Below are 18,826 nucleotides of genomic sequence, written 5' to 3'. Positions count from 1 at the left end.
TGAATGCTCAGTGTCCATTGAAATGGTATTTTCCATCCAAAAAACATTCCTTATTGTCATTTTAACAGATAACACAGTCCTTTTGTATATGGTCCATTAGATAGATCCTCTACTTTGGAATGCCCAGTGTCCACTGAAATGTTATTTTCAATCCAAAAAACATTGCTCATTGTCATTTTAATAGATGAGGGAGGAAATACGGTTGTGCTGACTGTAGCGCTTTTCAATTTTGTATAAAAAGAGTTGTACTACGACCCCGACGAGACTCGAACTCGCAATCTTCTGATTCGAAGTCAGACGCCTTATCCATTAGGCCACGAGGCCAACGATCTTACAGACGCAGTAATGCCTATTGTACACTGAGGATCAAAACATTCGTTCTTTCTCTGGTCACCAAGATAAATACATTACTTTTGAATGCCCAGTGTCCACTGAAATGGTATTTTCAATCCAAAAAACATTGCTCATTGTCATTTCAATAGAAGAGGGAGGGAAATAAGGTTGTGCTGACTGTAGCGCTTTTCAATTTTGTATAAAAAGAGTTGTACTACGACCCCGACGAGACTCGAACTCGCAATCTTCTGATTCGAAGTCAGACGCCTTATCCATTAGGCCACGAGGCCAACGATCTTACAGACGCAGTAATGCCTATTGTACACTGAGGATCAAAACATTCGTTCTTTCTCTGGTCACCAAGATAAATACCTTACTTTTGAATGCCCAGTGTCCACTGAAATGGTATTTTCAATCCAAAAAACATTGCTCATTGTCATTTCAATAGAAGAGGGAGGGAAATAAGGTTGTGCTGACTGTAGCGCTTTTCAATTTTGTATAAAAAGAGTTGTACTACGACCCCGACGAGACTCGAACTCGCAATCTTCTGATTCGAAGTCAGACGCTTTATCCATTAGGCCACGAGGCCAACGATCTTACAGACGCAGTAATTCCTATAGTACACTGCGGATCAAAACATTTTTTCTCTCTCTGGTCACCAAGATAAATACCTTACTTTTGAATGCTCAGTGTCCATTGAAATGGTATTTTCCATCCAAAAAACATTCCTCATTGTCATTTTAACAGATAACACAGTCCTTTTGTATATGGTCCATTAGATAGATCCTCTACTTTGGAATGCCCAGTGTCCACTGAAATGTTATTTTCAATCCAAAAAACATTGCTCATTGTCATTTTAATAGATGAGCTAGGAAATACGGTTGTGCTGACTGTAGCGCTTTTCAATTTTGTATAAAAAGAGTTGTACTACGACCCAGACGAGACTCGAACTCGCAATCTTCTGATTCGAAGTCAGACGCCTTATCCATTAGGCCACGAGGCCAACGATCTTACAGACGCAGTAATGCCTATTGTACACTCCGGTTCAAACATTCCTTTTGCTTCTGCTCACCAAGATAAAAAATTTACTTTTGAATGCTCAGTGTAAATTGAAATGGTATTTTCCATCTGAAAAACATTGTCCATTGTCATTTTAACAGATAACACAGTCCTTTTGTATATGGTCAATTAGATAGATCCTCTACTTTGGAATGCCCAGTGTCCACTGAAATGTTATTTTCAATCCAAAAAACATTGCTCATTGTCATTTTAATAGATGAGGGAGGGAAATAAGGTTGTGCTGACTGTAGCGCGTTTCAATTTTGTGTAAAAAGAGTTGTACTACGACCCCGACGAGACTCGAACTCGCAATCTTCTGATTCGAAGTCAGACGCCTTATCCATTAGGCCACGAGGCCAACGATCTTACAGACGCAGTAATGCCTATTGTACACTGAGGATCAAAACATTCGTTCTTTCTCTGGTCACCAAGATAAATACCTTACTTTTGAATGCCCAGTGTCCACTGAAATGGTATTTTCAATCCAAAAAACATTGCTCATTGTCATTTTAATAGATGAGAGAGGGAAATACGGTTGTGCTGACTGTAGCGCTTTTCAATTTTGTATAAAAAGAGTTGTACTACGACCCCGACAAGACTCGAACTCGCAATCTTCTGATTCGAAGTCAGACGCCTTATCCATTAGGCCACGAGGCCAACGATCTTACAGACGCAGTAATGCCTATTGTACACTCCGGTTCAAACATTCCTTTTGCTTCTGGTCACCAAGATAAAAAATCTACTTTTGAATGCTCAGTGTCCATTGAAATGGTATTTTCCATCTGAAAAACATTGCCCATTGTCATTTTAACAGATAACACAGTCCTTTTGTATATGGTCCATTAGATAGATACTCTACTTTGGAATGCCCAGTGTCCACTGAAATGTTATTTTCAATCCAAAAAACATTGCTCATTGTCATTTTAATAGATGAGGGAGGGAAATAAGGTTGTGCTGACTGTAGCGCGTTTCAATTTTGTATAAAAAGAGTTGTACTACGCCCCCGACGAGACTCGAACTCGCAATCTTCTGATTCGAAGTCAGACGACTTCTCCATTTGGCCACGAGTCCAACGATCTTAAAGACGCAGTAATGCCTATTGTACACTGCGGATCAAAACATTCTTTCTTTCTCTGGTCACCAAGATAAATACCTTACTTTTGAATGCCCAGTGTCCATTGAAATGGTATTTTTCATCCAAAAAACATTGCTCATTGTCATTTTAATAGATGAGGGAGGAAAATAAGGTTGTGCTGACTGTAGCGCTTTTCAATTTTGTATAAAAAGAGTTGTACTACGACCCCGACGAGACTCGAACTCGCAATCTTCTGATTCGAAGTCAGACGCCTTATCCATTAGGCCACGAGGCCAACGATCTTACAGACGCAGTAATGCCTATTGTACACTGAGGATCAAAACATTCTATCTTTCTCTGGTCACCAAGATAAATACCTTACTTTTGAATGCCCAGTGTCCACTGAAATGGTATTTTCAATCCAAAAAACATTGCTCATTGTCATTTTAATAGATGAGAGAGGGAAATAAGGTTGTGCTGACTGTAGCGCTTTTCAATTTTGTATAAAAAGAGTTGTACTACGACCCCGACGAAACTCGAACTCGCAATCTTCTGATTCGAAGTCAGACGCCTTATCCATTAGGCCACAAGGCCAACGATCTTACAGACGCAGTAATGCCTATTCCACACTGCTGATCAAAACATTCTTTCTTTCTCTGGTCACCAAGATAAATACCTTACTTTTGAATGCTCAGTGTCCATTGAAATGGTATTTTCAATCCAAAAAACATTGCTCATTGTCATTTTAATAGATGAGAGAGGGAAATAAGGTTGTGCTGACTGTAGCGCTTTTCAATTTTGTATAAAAAGAGTTGTACTACGACCCCGACGAGACTCAAACTCGCAATCTTCTGATTCGAAGTCAGACGCCTTATCCATTAGGCCACGAGGCCAACGATCTTACAGACGCAGTAATGCCTATTGTACACTCCGGTTCAAACATTCCTTTTGCTTCTGGTCACCAAGATAAAAAATCTACTTTTGAATGCTCAGTGTAAATTGAAATGGTATTTTCCATCTGAAAAACATTGCTCATTGTCATTTTAACAGATAACACAGTCCTTTTGTATATGGTCAATTAGATAGATCCTCTACTTTGGAATGCCCAGTGTCCACTGAAATGTTATTTTCAATCCAAAAAACATTGCTCATTGTCATTTTAATAGATGAGGGAGGGAAATAAGGTTGTGCTGACTGTAGCGCGTTTCAATTTTGTATAAAAAGAGTTGTACTACGACCCCGACGAGACTCGAACTCGCAATCTTCTGATTCGAAGTCAGACGCCTTATCCATTAGGCCACGAGGCCAACGATCTTACAGACGCAGTAATGCCTATTGTACACTCCGGTTCAAACATTCCTTTTGCTTCTGGTCACCAAGATAAAAAATCTACTTTTGAATGCTCAGTGTCCATTGAAATGGTATTTTCCATCTGAAAAATATTGCCCATTGTCATTTTAACAGATAACACAGTCCTTTTGTATATGGTCCATTAGATAGATCCTCTACTTTGGAATGCCCAGTGTCCTCTGAAATGTTATTTTCCATCCAAAAAACATTGCTCATTGTCATTTCAATAGAAGAGGGAGGGAAATAAGGTTGTGCTGACTGTAGCGCTTTTCAATTTTGTATAAAAAGAGTTGTACTACGACCCCGACGAGACTCAAACTCGCAATCTTCTGATTCGAAGTCAGACGCTTTATCCATTAGGCCACGAGGCCAACGATCTTACAGACGCAGTAATTCCTATAGTACACTGCGGATCAAAACATTTTTTCTCTCTCTGGTCACCAAGATAAATACCTTACTTTTGAATGCTCAGTGTCCATTGAAATGGTATTTTCCATCCAAAAAACATTCCTCATTGTCATTTTAACAGATAACACAGTCCTTTTGTATATGGTCCATTAGATAGATCCTCTACTTTGGAATGCCCAGTGTCCACTGAAATGTTATTTTCAATCCAAAAAACATTGCTCATTGTCATTTTAATAGATGAGGGAGGGAAATAAGGTTGTGCTGACTGTAGCGCTTTTCAATTTTGTATAAAAAGAGTTGTAGTACGACCCCGACGAGACTCAAACTCGCAATCTTCTGATTCGAAGTCAGACGCCTTATCCATTAGGCCACGAGGCCAACGATCTTACAGACGCAGTAATGCCTATTGTACACTCCGGTTCAAACATTCCTTTTGCTTCTGGTCACCAAGATAAAAAATCTACTTTTGAATGCTCAGTGTAAATTGAAATGGTATTTTCCATCTGAAAAACATTGTCCATTGTCATTTTAACAGATAACACAGTCCTTTTGTATATGGTCCATTAGATAGATCCTCTACTTTGGAATGCCCAGTGTCCAATTAAATGTTATTTTCAATCCAAAAAACATTGCTCATTGTCATTTTAATAGATGAGGGAGGGAAAAAAGGTTGTGCTGACTGTAGCGCTTTTCAATTTTGTATAAAAAGAGTTGTACTACGACCCCGACGAAACTCGAACTCGCAATCTTCTGATTCGAAGTCAGACGCCTTATCCATTAGGCCACGAGGCCAACGATCTTACAGACGCAGTAATTCCTATAGTACACTGCGGATCAAAACATTTTTTCTCTCTCTGGTCACCAAGATAAATACCTTACTTTTGAATGCTCAGTGTCCATTGAAATGGTATTTTCCATCCAAAAAACATTCCTCATTGTCATTTTAACAGATAACACAGTCCTTTTGTATATGGTCCATTAGATAGATCCTCTACTTTGGAATGCCCAGTGTCCACTGAAATGTTATTTTCAATCCAAAAAACATTGCTCATTGTCATTTTAATAGATGAGGGAGGAAATACGGTTGTGCTGACTGTAGCGCTTTTCAATTTTGTATAAAAAGAGTTGTACTACGACCCAGACGAGACTCGAACTCGCAATCTTCTGATTCGAAGTCAGACGCCTTATCCATTAGGCCACGAGGCCAACGATCTTACAGACGCAGTAATGCCTATTGTACACTCCGGTTCAAACATTCCTTTTGCTTCTGGTCACCAAGATAAAAAATCTACTTTTGAATGCTCAGTGTAAATTGAAATGGTATTTTCCATCTGAAAAACATTGTCCATTGTCATTTTAACAGATAACACAGTCCTTTTGTATATGGTCAATTAGATAGATCCTCTACTTTGGAATGCCCAGTGTCCACTGAAATGTTATTTTCAATCCAAAAAACATTGCTCATTGTCATTTTAATAGATGAGGGAGGGAAATAAGGTTGTGCTGACTGTAGCGCGTTTCAATTTTGTGTAAAAAGAGTTGTACTACGACCCCGACGAGACTCGAACTCGCAATCTTCTGATTCGAAGTCAGACGCCTTATCCATTAGGCCACGAGGCCAACGATCTTACAGACGCAGTAATGCCTATTGTACACTGAGGATCAAAACATTCGTTCTTTCTCTGGTCACCAAGATAAATACCTTACTTTTGAATGCCCAGTGTCCACTGAAATAGTATTTTCAATCCAAAAAACATTGCTCATTGTCATTTTAATAGATGAGAGAGGGAAATAAGGTTGTGCTGACTGTAGCGCTTTTCAATTTTGTATAAAAAGAGTTGTACTACGACCCCGACGAGACTCGAACTCGCAATCTTCTGATTCGAAGTCAGACGCCTTATCCATTAGGCCACGAGGCCAACGATCTTACAGACGCAGTAATGCCTATTGTACACTGCGGTTCAAACATTCCTTTTGCTTCTGGTCACCAAGATAAAAAATCTACTTTTGAATGCTCAGTGTCCATTGAAATGGTATTTTCCATCTGAAAAACATTGCCCATTGTCATTTTAACAGATAACACAGTCCTTTTGTATATGGTCCATTAGATAGATACTCTACTTTGGAATGCCCAGTGTCCACTGAAATGTTATTTTCAATCCAAAAAACATTGCTCATTGTCATTTTAATAGATGAGGGAGGGAAATAAGGTTGTGCTGACTGTAGCGCGTTTCAATTTTGTATAAAAAGAGTTGTACTACGCCCCCGACGAGACTCGAACTCGCAATCTTCTGATTCGAAGTCAGACGACTTCTCCATTTGGCCACGAGTCCAACGATCTTAAAGACGCAGTAATGCCTATTGTACACTGCGGATCAAAACATTCTTTCTTTCTCTGGTCACCAAGATAAATACCTTACTTTTGAATGCCCAGTGTCCATTGAAATGGTATTTTTCATCCAAAAAACATTGCTCATTGTCATTTTAATAGATGAGGGAGGAAAATAAGGTTGTGCTGACTGTAGCGCTTTTCAATTTTGTATAAAAAGAGTTGTACTACGACCCCGACGAGACTCGAACTCGCAATCTTCTGATTCGAAGTCAGACGCCTTATCCATTAGGCCACGAGGCCAACGATCTTACAGACGCAGTAATGCCTATTGTACACTGCGGTTCAAACATTCCTTTTGCTTCTGGTCACCAAGATAAAAAATCTACTTTTGAATGCTCAGTGTCCATTGAAATGGTATTTTCCATCTGAAAAACATTGCCCATTGTCATTTTAACAGATAACACAGTCCTTTTGTATATGGTCCATTAGATAGATACTCTACTTTGGAATGCCCAGTGTCCACTGAAATGTTATTTTCAATCCAAAAAACATTGCTCATTGTCATTTTAATAGATGAGGGAGGGAAATAAGGTTGTGCTGACTGTAGCGCGTTTCAATTTTGTATAAAAAGAGTTGTACTACGCCCCCGACGAGACTCGAACTCGCAATCTTCTGATTCGAAGTCAGACGACTTCTCCATTTGGCCACGAGTCCAACGATCTTAAAGACGCAGTAATGCCTATTGTACACTGCGGATCAAAACATTCTTTCTTTCTCTGGTCACCAAGATAAATACCTTACTTTTGAATGCCCAGTGTCCATTGAAATGGTATTTTTCATCCAAAAAACATTGCTCATTGTCATTTTAATAGATGAGGGAGGAAAATAAGGTTGTGCTGACTGTAGCGCTTTTCAATTTTGTATAAAAAGAGTTGTACTACGACCCCGACGAGACTCGAACTCGCAATCTTCTGATTCGAAGTCAGACGCCTTATCCATTAGGCCACGAGGCCAACGATCTTACAGACGCAGTAATGCCTATTGTACACTGAGGATCAAAACATTCTTTCTTTCTCTGGTCACCAAGATAAATACCTTACTTTTGAATGCCCAGTGTCCACTGAAATGGTATTTACAATCCAAAAAACATTGCTCATTGTCATTTTAATAGATGAGAGAGGGAAATAAGGTTGTGCTGACTGTAGCGCTTTTCAATTTTGTATAAAAAGAGTTGTACTACGACCCCGACGAGACTCGAACTCGCAATCTTCTGATTCGAAGTCAGACGCCTTATCCATTAGGCCACGAGGCCAACGATCTTACAGACGCAGTAATGCCTATTGTACACTCCGGTTCAAACATTCCTTTTGCTTCTGGTCACCAAGATAAAAAATCTACTTTTGAATGCTCAGTGTCCATTGAAATGGTATTTTCCATCTGAAAAACATTGCCCATTGTCATTTTAACAGATAACACAGTCCTTTTGTATATGGTCCATTAGATAGATCCTCTACTTTGGAATGCCCAGTGTCCACTGAAATAGTATTTTCAATCCAAAAAACATTGCTCATTGTCATTTTAATAGATGAGGGAGGGAAAAAAGGTTGTGCTGACTGTAGCGCTTTTCAATTTTGTATAAAAAGAGTTGTACTACGACCCCGACGAAACTCGAACTCGCAATCTTCTGATTCGAAGTCAGACGCCTTATCCATTAGGCCACGAGGCCAACGATCTTACAGACGCAGTAATGCCTATTGTACACTGCTGATCAAAACATTCTTTCTTTCTCTGGTCACCAAGATAAATACCTTACTTTTGAATGCTCAGTGTCCATTGAAATGGTATTTTCAATCCAAAAAACATTGCTCATTGTCATTTTAATAGATGAGAGAGGGAAATAAGGTTGTGCTGACTGTAGCGCTTTTCAATTTTGTATAAAAAGAGTTGTACTACGACCCCGACGAGACTCAAACTCGCAATCTTCTGATTCGAAGTCAGACGCCTTATCCATTAGGCCACGAGGCCAACGATCTTACAGACGCAGTAATGCCTATTGTACACTCCGGTTCAAACATTCCTTTTGCTTCTGGTCACCAAGATAAAAAATCTACTTTTGAATGCTCAGTGTAAATTGAAATGGTATTTTCCATCTGAAAAACATTGCCCATTGTCATTTTAACAGATAACACAGTCCTTTTGTATATGGTCAATTAGATAGATCCTCTACTTTGGAATGCCCAGTGTCCACTGAAATGTTATTTTCAATCCAAAAAACATTGCTCATTGTCATTTTAATAGATGAGGGAGGGAAATAAGGTTGTGCTGACTGTAGCGCTTTTCAATTTTGTGTAAAAAGAGTTGTACTACGACCCCGACGAGACTCGAACTCGCAATCTTCTGATTCGAAGTCAGACGCCTTATCCATTAGGCCACGAGGCCAACGATCTTACAGACGCAGTAATGCCTATTGTACACTGAGGATCAAAACATTCGTTCTTTCTCTGGTCACCAAGATAAATACCTTACTTTTGAATGCCCAGTGTCCACTGAAATGGTATTTTCAATCCAAAAAACATTGCTCATTGTCATTTTAATAGATGAGAGAGGGAAATAAGGTTGTGCTGACTGTAGCGCTTTTCAATTTTGTATAAAAAGAGTTGTACTACGACCCCGACGAGACTCGAACTCGCAATCTTCTGATTCGAAGTCAGACGCCTTATCCATTAGGCCACGAGGCCAACGATCTTACAGACGCAGTAATGCCTATTGTACACTGCGGTTCAAACATTCCTTTTGCTTCTGGTCACCAAGATAAAAAATCTACTTTTGAATGCTCAGTGTCCATTGAAATGGTATTTTCCATCTGAAAAACATTGCCCATTGTCATTTTAACAGATAACACAGTCCTTTTGTATATGGTCCATTAGATAGATCCTCTACTTTGGAATGCCCAGTGTCCACTGAAATGTTATTTTCCATCCAAAAAACATTGCTCATTGTCATTTTAATAGAAGAGGGAGGGAAATAAGGTTGTGCTGACTGTAGCGCTTTTCAATTTTGTATAAAAAGAGTTGTACTACGACCCCGCCGAGACTCGAACTCGCAATCTTCTGATTCGAAGTCAGACGCTTTATCCATTAGGCCACGAGGCCAACGATCTTACAGACGCAGTAATTCCTATAGTACACTGCGGATCAAAACATTCTTTCTCTCTCTGGTCACCAAGATAAATACCTTACTTTTGAATGCTCAGTGTCCATTGAAATGGCATTTTCCATCCAAAAAACATTCCTCATTGTCATTTTAACAGATAACACAGTCCTTTTGTATATGGTCCATTAGATAGATCCTCTACTTTGGAATGCCCAGTGTCCACTGAAATGTTATTTTCAATCCAAAAAACATTGCTCATTGTCATTTTAATAGATGAGGGAGGAAATACGGTTGTGCTGACTGTAGCGCTTTTCAATTTTGTATAAAAAGAGTTGTACTACGACCCAGACGAGACTCGAACTCGCAATCTTCTGATTCGAAGTCAGACGCCTTATCCATTAGGCCACGAGGCCAACGATCTTACAGACGCAGTAATGCCTATTGTACACTCCGGTTCAAACATTCCTTTTGCTTCTGGTCACCAAGATAAAAAATCTACTTTTGAATGCTCAGTGTCCATTGAAATGGTATTTTCCATCTGAAAAACATTGTCCATTGTCATTTTAACAGATAACACAGTCCTTTTGTATATGGTCCATTAGATAGATCCTCTACTTTGGAATGCCCAGTGTCCAATGAAATGTTATTTTCAATCCAAAAAACATTGCTCATTGTCATTTTAATAGATGAGGGAGGGAAAAAAGGTTGTGCTGACTGTAGCGCTTTTCAATTTTGTATAAAAAGAGTTGTACTACGACCCCGACGAAACTCGAACTCGCAATCTTCTGATTCGAAGTCAGACGCCTTATCCATTAGGCCACGAGGCCAACGATCTTACAGACGCAGTAATGCCTATTGTACACTGCTGATCAAAACATTCTTTCTTTCTCTGGTCACCAAGATAAATACCTTACTTTTGAATGCCCAGTGTCCATTGAAATGGTATTTTCAATCCAAAAAACATTGCTCATTGTCATTTTAATAGATGAGAGAGGGAAATAAGGTTGTGCTGACTGTAGCGCTTTTCAATTTTGTATAAAAAGAGTTGTACTACGACCCCGACGAGACTCAAACTCGCAATCTTCTGATTCGAAGTCAGACGCCTTATCCATTAGGCCACGAGGCCAACGATCTTACAGACGCAGTAATGCCTATTGTACACTCCGGTTCAAACATTCCTTTTGCTTCTGGTCACCAAGATAAAAAATCTACTTTTGAATGCTCAGTGTCCATTGAAATGGTATTTTCCATCTGAAAAACATTGTCCATTGTCATTTTAACAGATAACACAGTCCTTTTGTATATGGTCAATTAGATAGATCCTCTACTTTGGAATGCCCAGTGTCCACTGAAATGGTATTTTCAATCCAAAAAACATTGCTCATTGTCATTTTAATAGATGAGGGAGGGAAATAAGGTTGTGCTGACTGTAGCGCGTTTCAATTTTGTATAAAAAGAGTTGTACTACGACCCCGACGAGACTCGAACTCGCAATCTTCTGATTCGAAGTCAGACGCCTTATCCATTAGGCCACGAGGCCAACGATCTTACAGACGCAGTAATGCCTATTGTACACTGAGGATCAAAACATTCGTTCTTTCTCTGGTCACCAAGATAAATACCTTACTTTTGAATGCCCAGTGTCCACTGAAATGGTATTTTCAATCCAAAAAACATTGCTCATTGTCATTTTAATAGATGAGAGAGGGAAATAAGGTTGTGCTGACTGTAGCGCTTTTCAATTTTGTATAAAAAGAGTTGTAGTACGACCCCGACGAGACTCGAACTCGCAATCTTCTGATTCGAAGTCAGACGCCTTATCCATTAGGCCACGAGGCCAACGATCTTACAGACGCAGTAATGCCTATTGTACACTGCGGTTCAAACATTCCTTTTGCTTCTGGTCACCAAGATAAAAAATCTACTTTTGAATGCTCAGTGTCCATTGAAATGGTATTTTCCATCTGAAAAACATTGCCCATTGTCATTTTAACAGATAACACAGTCCTTTTGTATATGGTCCATTAGATAGATACTCTACTTTGGAATGCCCAGTGTCCACTGAAATGTTATTTTCAATCCAAAAAACATTGCTCATTGTCATTTTAATAGATGAGGGAGGGAAATAAGGTTGTGCTGACTGTAGCGCTTTTCAATTTTGTATAAAAAGAGTTGTAGTACGACCCCGACGAGACTCGAACTCGCAATCTTCTGATTCGAAGTCAGACGACTTCTCCATTTGGCCACGAGTCCAACGATCTTAAAGACGCAGTAATGCCTATTGTACACTGAGGATCAAAACATTCTTTCTTTCTCTGGTCACCAAGATAAATACCTTACTTTTGAATGCCCAGTGTCCATTGAAATGGTATTTTCCATCCAAAAAACATTGCTCATTGTCATTTTAATAGATGAGGGAGGGAAATAAGGTTGTGCTGACTGTAGCGCTTTTCAATTTTGTATAAAAAGAGTTGTACTACGACCCCGACGAGACTCGAACTCGCAATCTTCTGATTCGAAGTCAGACGCCTTATCCATTAGGCCACGAGGCCAACGATCTTACAGACGCAGTAATGCCTATTGTACACTCCGGTTCAAACATTCCTTTTGCTTCTGGTCACCAAGATAAAAAATCTACTTTTGAATGCTCAGTGTCCATTGAAATGGTATTTTCCATCTGAAAAACATTGCCCATTGTCATTTTAACAGATAACACAGTCCTTTTGTATATGGTCCATTAGATAGATCCTCTACTTTGGAATGCCCAGTGTCCACTGAAATGTTATTTTCAATCCAAAAAACATTGCTCATTGTCATTTTAATAGATGAGGGAGGAAATACGGTTGTGCTGACTGTAGCGCTTTTCAATTTTGTATAAAAAGAGTTGTACTACGACCCAGACGAGACTCGAACTCGCAATCTTCTGATTCGAAGTCAGACGCCTTATCCATTAGGCCACGAGGCCAACGATCTTACAGACGCAGTAATGCCTATTGTACACTCCGGTTCAAACATTCCTTTTGCTTCTGGTCACCAAGATAAAAAATCTACTTTTGAATGCTCAGTGTCCATTGAAATGGTATTTTCCATCTGAAAAACATTGTCCATTGTCATTTTAACAGATAACACAGTCCTTTTGTATATGGTCCATTAGATAGATCCTCTACTTTGGAATGCCCAGTGTCCAATGAAATGTTATTTTCAATCCAAAAAACATTGCTCATTGTCATTTTAATAGATGAGGGAGGGAAAAAAGGTTGTGCTGACTGTAGCGCTTTTCAATTTTGTATAAAAAGAGTTGTACTACGACCCCGACGAAACTCGAACTCGCAATCTTCTGATTCGAAGTCAGACGCCTTATCCATTAGGCCACGAGGCCAACGATCTTACAGACGCAGTAATGCCTATTGTACACTGCTGATCAAAACATTCTTTCTTTCTCTGGTCACCAAGATAAATACCTTACTTTTGAATGCCCAGTGTCCATTGAAATGGTATTTTCAATCCAAAAAACATTGCTCATTGTCATTTTAATAGATGAGAGAGGGAAATAAGGTTGTGCTGACTGTAGCGCTTTTCAATTTTGTATAAAAAGAGTTGTACTACGACCCCGACGAGACTCAAACTCGCAATCTTCTGATTCGAAGTCAGACGCCTTATCCATTAGGCCACGAGGCCAACGATCTTACAGACGCAGTAATGCCTATTGTACACTCCGGTTCAAACATTCCTTTTGCTTCTGGTCACCAAGATAAAAAATCTACTTTTGATTGCTCAGTGTCCATTGAAATGGTATTTTCCATCTGAAAAACATTGTCCATTGTCATTTTAACAGATAACACAGTCCTTTTGTATATGGTCAATTAGATAGATCCTCTACTTTGGAATGCCCAGTGTCCACTGAAATGGTATTTTCAATCCAAAAAACATTGCTCATTGTCATTTTAATAGATGAGGGAGGGAAATAAGGTTGTGCTGACTGTAGCGCGTTTCAATTTTGTATAAAAAGAGTTGTACTACGACCCCGACGAGACTCGAACTCGCAATCTTCTGATTCGAAGTCAGACGCCTTATCCATTAGGCCACGAGGCCAACGATCTTACAGACGCAGTAATGCCTATTGTACACTGAGGATCAAAACATTCGTTCTTTCTCTGGTCACCAAGATAAATACCTTACTTTTGAATGCCCAGTGTCCACTGAAATGGTATTTTCAATCCAAAAAACATTGCTCATTGTCATTTTAATAGATGAGAGAGGGAAATAAGGTTGTGCTGACTGTAGCGCTTTTCAATTTTGTATAAAAAGAGTTGTAGTACGACCCCGACGAGACTCGAACTCGCAATCTTCTGATTCGATTTAAGACGCCTTATCCATTAGGCCACGAGGCCAACGATCTTACAGACGCAGTAATGCCTATTGTACACTGCGGTTCAAACATTCCTTTTGCTTCTGGTCACCAAGATAAAAAATCTACTTTTGAATGCTCAGTGTCCATTGAAATGGTATTTTCCATCTGAAAAACATTGCCCATTGTCATTTTAACAGATAACACAGTCCTTTTGTATATGGTCCATTAGATAGATACTCTACTTTGGAATGCCCAGTGTCCACTGAAATGTTATTTTCAATCCAAAAAACATTGCTCATTGTCATTTTAATAGATGAGGGAGGGAAATAAGGTTGTGCTGACTGTAGCGCTTTTCAATTTTGTATAAAAAGAGTTGTAGTACGACCCCGACGAGACTCGAACTCGCAATCTTCTGATTCGAAGTCAGACGACTTCTCCATTTGGCCACGAGTCCAACGATCTTAAAGACGCAGTAATGCCTATTGTACACTGAGGATCAAAACATTCTTTCTTTCTCTGGTCACCAAGATAAATACCTTACTTTTGAATGCCCAGTGTCCATTGAAATGGTATTTTCCATCCAAAAAACATTGCTCATTGTCATTTTAATAGATGAGGGAGGGAAATAAGGTTGTGCTGACTGTAGCGCTTTTCAATTTTGTATAAAAAGAGTTGTACTACGACCCCGACGAGACTCGAACTCGCAATCTTCTGATTCGAAGTCAGACGCCTTATCCATTAGGCCACGAGGCCAACGATCTTACAGACGCAGTAATGCCTATTGTACACTCCGGTTCAAACATTCCTTTTGCTTCTGGTCACCAAGATAAAAAATCTACTTTTGAATGCTCAGTGTCCATTGAAATGGTATTTTCCATCTGAAAAACATTGCCCATTGTCATTTTAACAGATAACACAGTCCTTTTGTATATGGTCCATTAGATAGATCCTCTACTTTGGAATGCCCAGTGTCCACTGAAATGGTATTTTCAATCCAAAAAACATTGCTCATTGTCATTTTAATAGATGAGGGAGGGAAATAAGGTTGTGCTGACTGTAGCGCATTTCAATTTTGTATAAAAAGAGTTGTACTACGACCCCGACGAGACACAAACTCGCAATCTTCTGATTCGAAGTCAGACGCCTTATCCATTAGGCCACGGGGCCAACGATCTTACAGACGCAGTAATGCCTATTGTACACTGCGGATCAAAACATTCTTTCTCTCTCTGTTCACCAAGATAAATACCTTACTTTTGAATACCCAGTGTCCATTGAAATGGTATTTTCCATCTGAAAAACATTCCTCATTGTCATTTTAACAGATAACACAGTCCTTTTGTATATGGTCTATTAGATAGATCCTCTTCTTTGGAATGCCCAGTGTCCACTGAAATGGTATTTTCAATCCAAAAAACATTGCTCATTGTCATTTTAATAGATGAGAGAGGTAAATAAGGTTGTGCTGACTGTAGCGTTTTTCAATTTTGTATAAAAAGAGTTGTACTACGACCCCGACGAGACTCGAACTCGCAATCTTCTGATTCGAAGTCAGACGCCTTATCCATTAGGCCACGAGGCCAACGATCTTACAGACGCAGTAATGCCTATTGTACACTCCGGTTCAAACATTCCTTTTGCTTCTGGTCACCAAGATAAAAAATCTACTTTTGAATGCTCAGTGTCCATTGAAATGGTATTTTCCATTTGAAAAACATTTCCCATTGTCATTTTAACAGATAGCACAGTCCTTTTGTATATGGTCCATTAGATAGATCCTCTACTTTGGAATGCCCAGTGTACAATGAAATGTTATTTTCAATCCAAAAAACATTGCTCATTGTCATTTTAATAGATCAGGGAGGGAAAAAAGGTTGTGCTGACTGTAGCGCTTTTCAATTTTGTATAAAAAGAGTTGTACTACGACCCCGACGAAACTCGAATTCGCAATCTTCTGATTCGAAGTCAGACGCCTTATCCATTAGGCCACGAGGCCAACGATCTTACAGACGCAGTAATGCCTATTGTACACTGCGGATCAAAACATTCTTGCTTTCTCTGCTCACCAAGATAAATACCTTACTTTTGAATGCCCAGTGTCCATTGAAATGGTTTTTTCAATCCAAAAAACATTGCTCATTGTCATTTTAATAGATGAGAGAGGGAAATAAGGTTGTGCTGACTGTACCGCTTTTCAATTTTGTATAAAAAGAGTTGTACTACGACCCCGACGAGACACAAACTCGCAATCTTCTGATTCGAAGTCAGACGCCTTATCCATTAGGCCACGAGGCCAACGATCTTACAGACGCAGTAATGCCTATTGTACACTCCGGTTCAAACATTCCTTTTGCTTCTGGTCACCAAGATAAAAAATCTACTTTTGAATGCTCAGTGTCCATTGAAATGGTATTTTCCATCTGAAAAACATTGCCCATTGTCATTTTAACAGATAACACAGTCCTTTTGTATATGGTCAATTAGATATATCCACTACTTTGGAATGCCCAGTGTCCACTGAAATGGTATTTTCAATCCAAAAAACACTGCTCATTGTCATTTTAATAGATGAGAGAGGGAAATAAGGTTGTGCTGACTGTAGCGCTTTTCAATTTTGTATAAAAAGAGTTGTACTACGACCCCGACGAGACTCAAACTCGCAATCTTCTGATTCGAAGTCAGACGCCTTATCCATTAGGCCACGAGGCCAACGATCTTACAGACGCAGTAATGCCTATTGTACACTCCGGTTCAAACATTCCTTTTGCTTCTGGTCACCAAGATAAAAAATCTACTTTTGAATGCTCAGTGTCCATTGAAATGGTATTTTCCATCTGAAAAACATTGTCCATTGTCATTTTAACAGATAACACAGTCCTTTTGTATATGGTCAATTAGATAGATCCTCTACTTTGGAATGCCCAGTGTCCACTGAAATGGTATTTTCAATCCAAAAAACATTGCTCATTGTCATTTTAATAGATGAGGGAGGGAAATACGGTTGTGCTGACTGTAGCGCGTTTCAATTTTGTATAAAAAGAGTTGTACTACGACCCCGACGAGACTCGAACTCGCAATCTTCTGATTCGAAGTCAGACGCCTTATCCATTAGGCCACGAGGCCAACGATCTTACAGACGCAGTAATGCCTATTGTACACTAAGGATCAAAACATTCGTTCTTTCTCTGGTCACCAAGATAAATACCTTACTTTTGAATGCCCAGTGTCCACTGAAATGTTATTTTCAATCCAAAAAACATTGCTCATTGTCATTTTAATAGATGAGAGAGGGAAATAAGGTTGTGCTGACTGTAGCGCTTTTCAATTTTGTATAAAAAGAGTTGTACTACGACCCCGACGAGACTCGAACTCGCAATCTTCTGATTCGATTTAAGACGCCTTATCCATTAGGCCACGAGGCCAACGATCTTACAGACGCAGTAATGCCTATTGTACACTGCGGTTCAAACATTCCTTTTGCTTCTGGTCACCAAGATAAAAAATCTACTTTTGAATGCTCAGTGTCCATTGAAATGGTATTTTCCATCTGAAAAACATTGCCCATTGTCATTTTAACAGATAACACAGTCCTTTTGTATATGGTCCATTAGATAGATACTCTACTTTGGAATGCCCAGTGTCCACTGAAATGTTATTTTCAATCCAAAAAACATTGCTCATTGTCATTTTAATAGATGAGGGAGGGAAATAAGGTTGTGCTGACTGTAGCGCTTTTCAATTTTGTATAAAAAGAGTTGTAGTACGACCCCGACGAGACTCGAACTCGCAATCTTCTGATTCGAAGTCAGACGACTTCTCCATTTGGCCACGAGTCCAACGATCTTAAAGACGCAGTAATGCCTATTGTACACTGAGGATCAAAACATTCTTTCTTTCTCTGGTCACCAAGATAAATACCTTACTTTTGAATGCCCAGTGTCCATTGAAATGGTATTTTCCATCCAAAAAACATTGCTCATTGTCATTTTAATAGATGAGGGAGGGAAATAAGGTTGTGCTGACTGTAGCGCTTTTCAATTTTGTATAAAAAGAGTTGTACTACGACCCCGACGAGACTCGAACTCGCAATCTTCTGATTCGAAGTCAGACGCCTTATCCATTAGGCCACGAGGCCAACGATCTTACAGACGCAGTAATGCCTATTGTACACTCCGGTTCAAACATTCCTTTTGCTTCTGGTCACCAAGATAAAAAATCTACTTTTGAATGCTCAGTGTCCATTGAAATGGTATTTTCCATCTGAAAAACATTGCCCATTGTCATTTTAACAGATAACACAGTCCTTTTATATATGGTCCATTAGATAGATCCTCTACTTTGGAATGTCCAGTGTCCACTGAAATGGTATTTTCAATCCAAAAAACATTGCTCATTGTCATTTTAATAGATGAGGGAGGGAAATAAGGTTGTGCTGACTGTAGCGCATTTCAATTTTGTATAAAAAGAGTTGTACTACGACCCCGACGAGACACAAACTCGCAATCTTCTGATTCGAAGTCACACGCCTTATCCATTAGGCCACGGGGCCAACGATCTTACAGACGCAGTAATGCCTATTGTACACTGCGGATCAAAACATTCTTTCTCTCTCTGTTCACCAAGATAAATACCTTACTTTTGAATACCCAGTGTCCATTGAAATGGTATTTTCCATCTGAAAAACATTCCTCATTGTCATTTTAACAGATAACACAGTCCTTTTGTATATGGTCTATTAGATAGATCCTCTTCTTTGGAATGCCCA

This window comes from Haliotis asinina, chromosome 3, assembly GCF_037392515.1.
Source record: "Haliotis asinina isolate JCU_RB_2024 chromosome 3, JCU_Hal_asi_v2, whole genome shotgun sequence".
Taxonomy (NCBI): Eukaryota; Metazoa; Mollusca; class Gastropoda; order Lepetellida; family Haliotidae; genus Haliotis; species Haliotis asinina.
The sequence above is the reverse complement of the archived record's forward strand: the minus strand, read 5'-3'. Positions refer to the sequence as shown.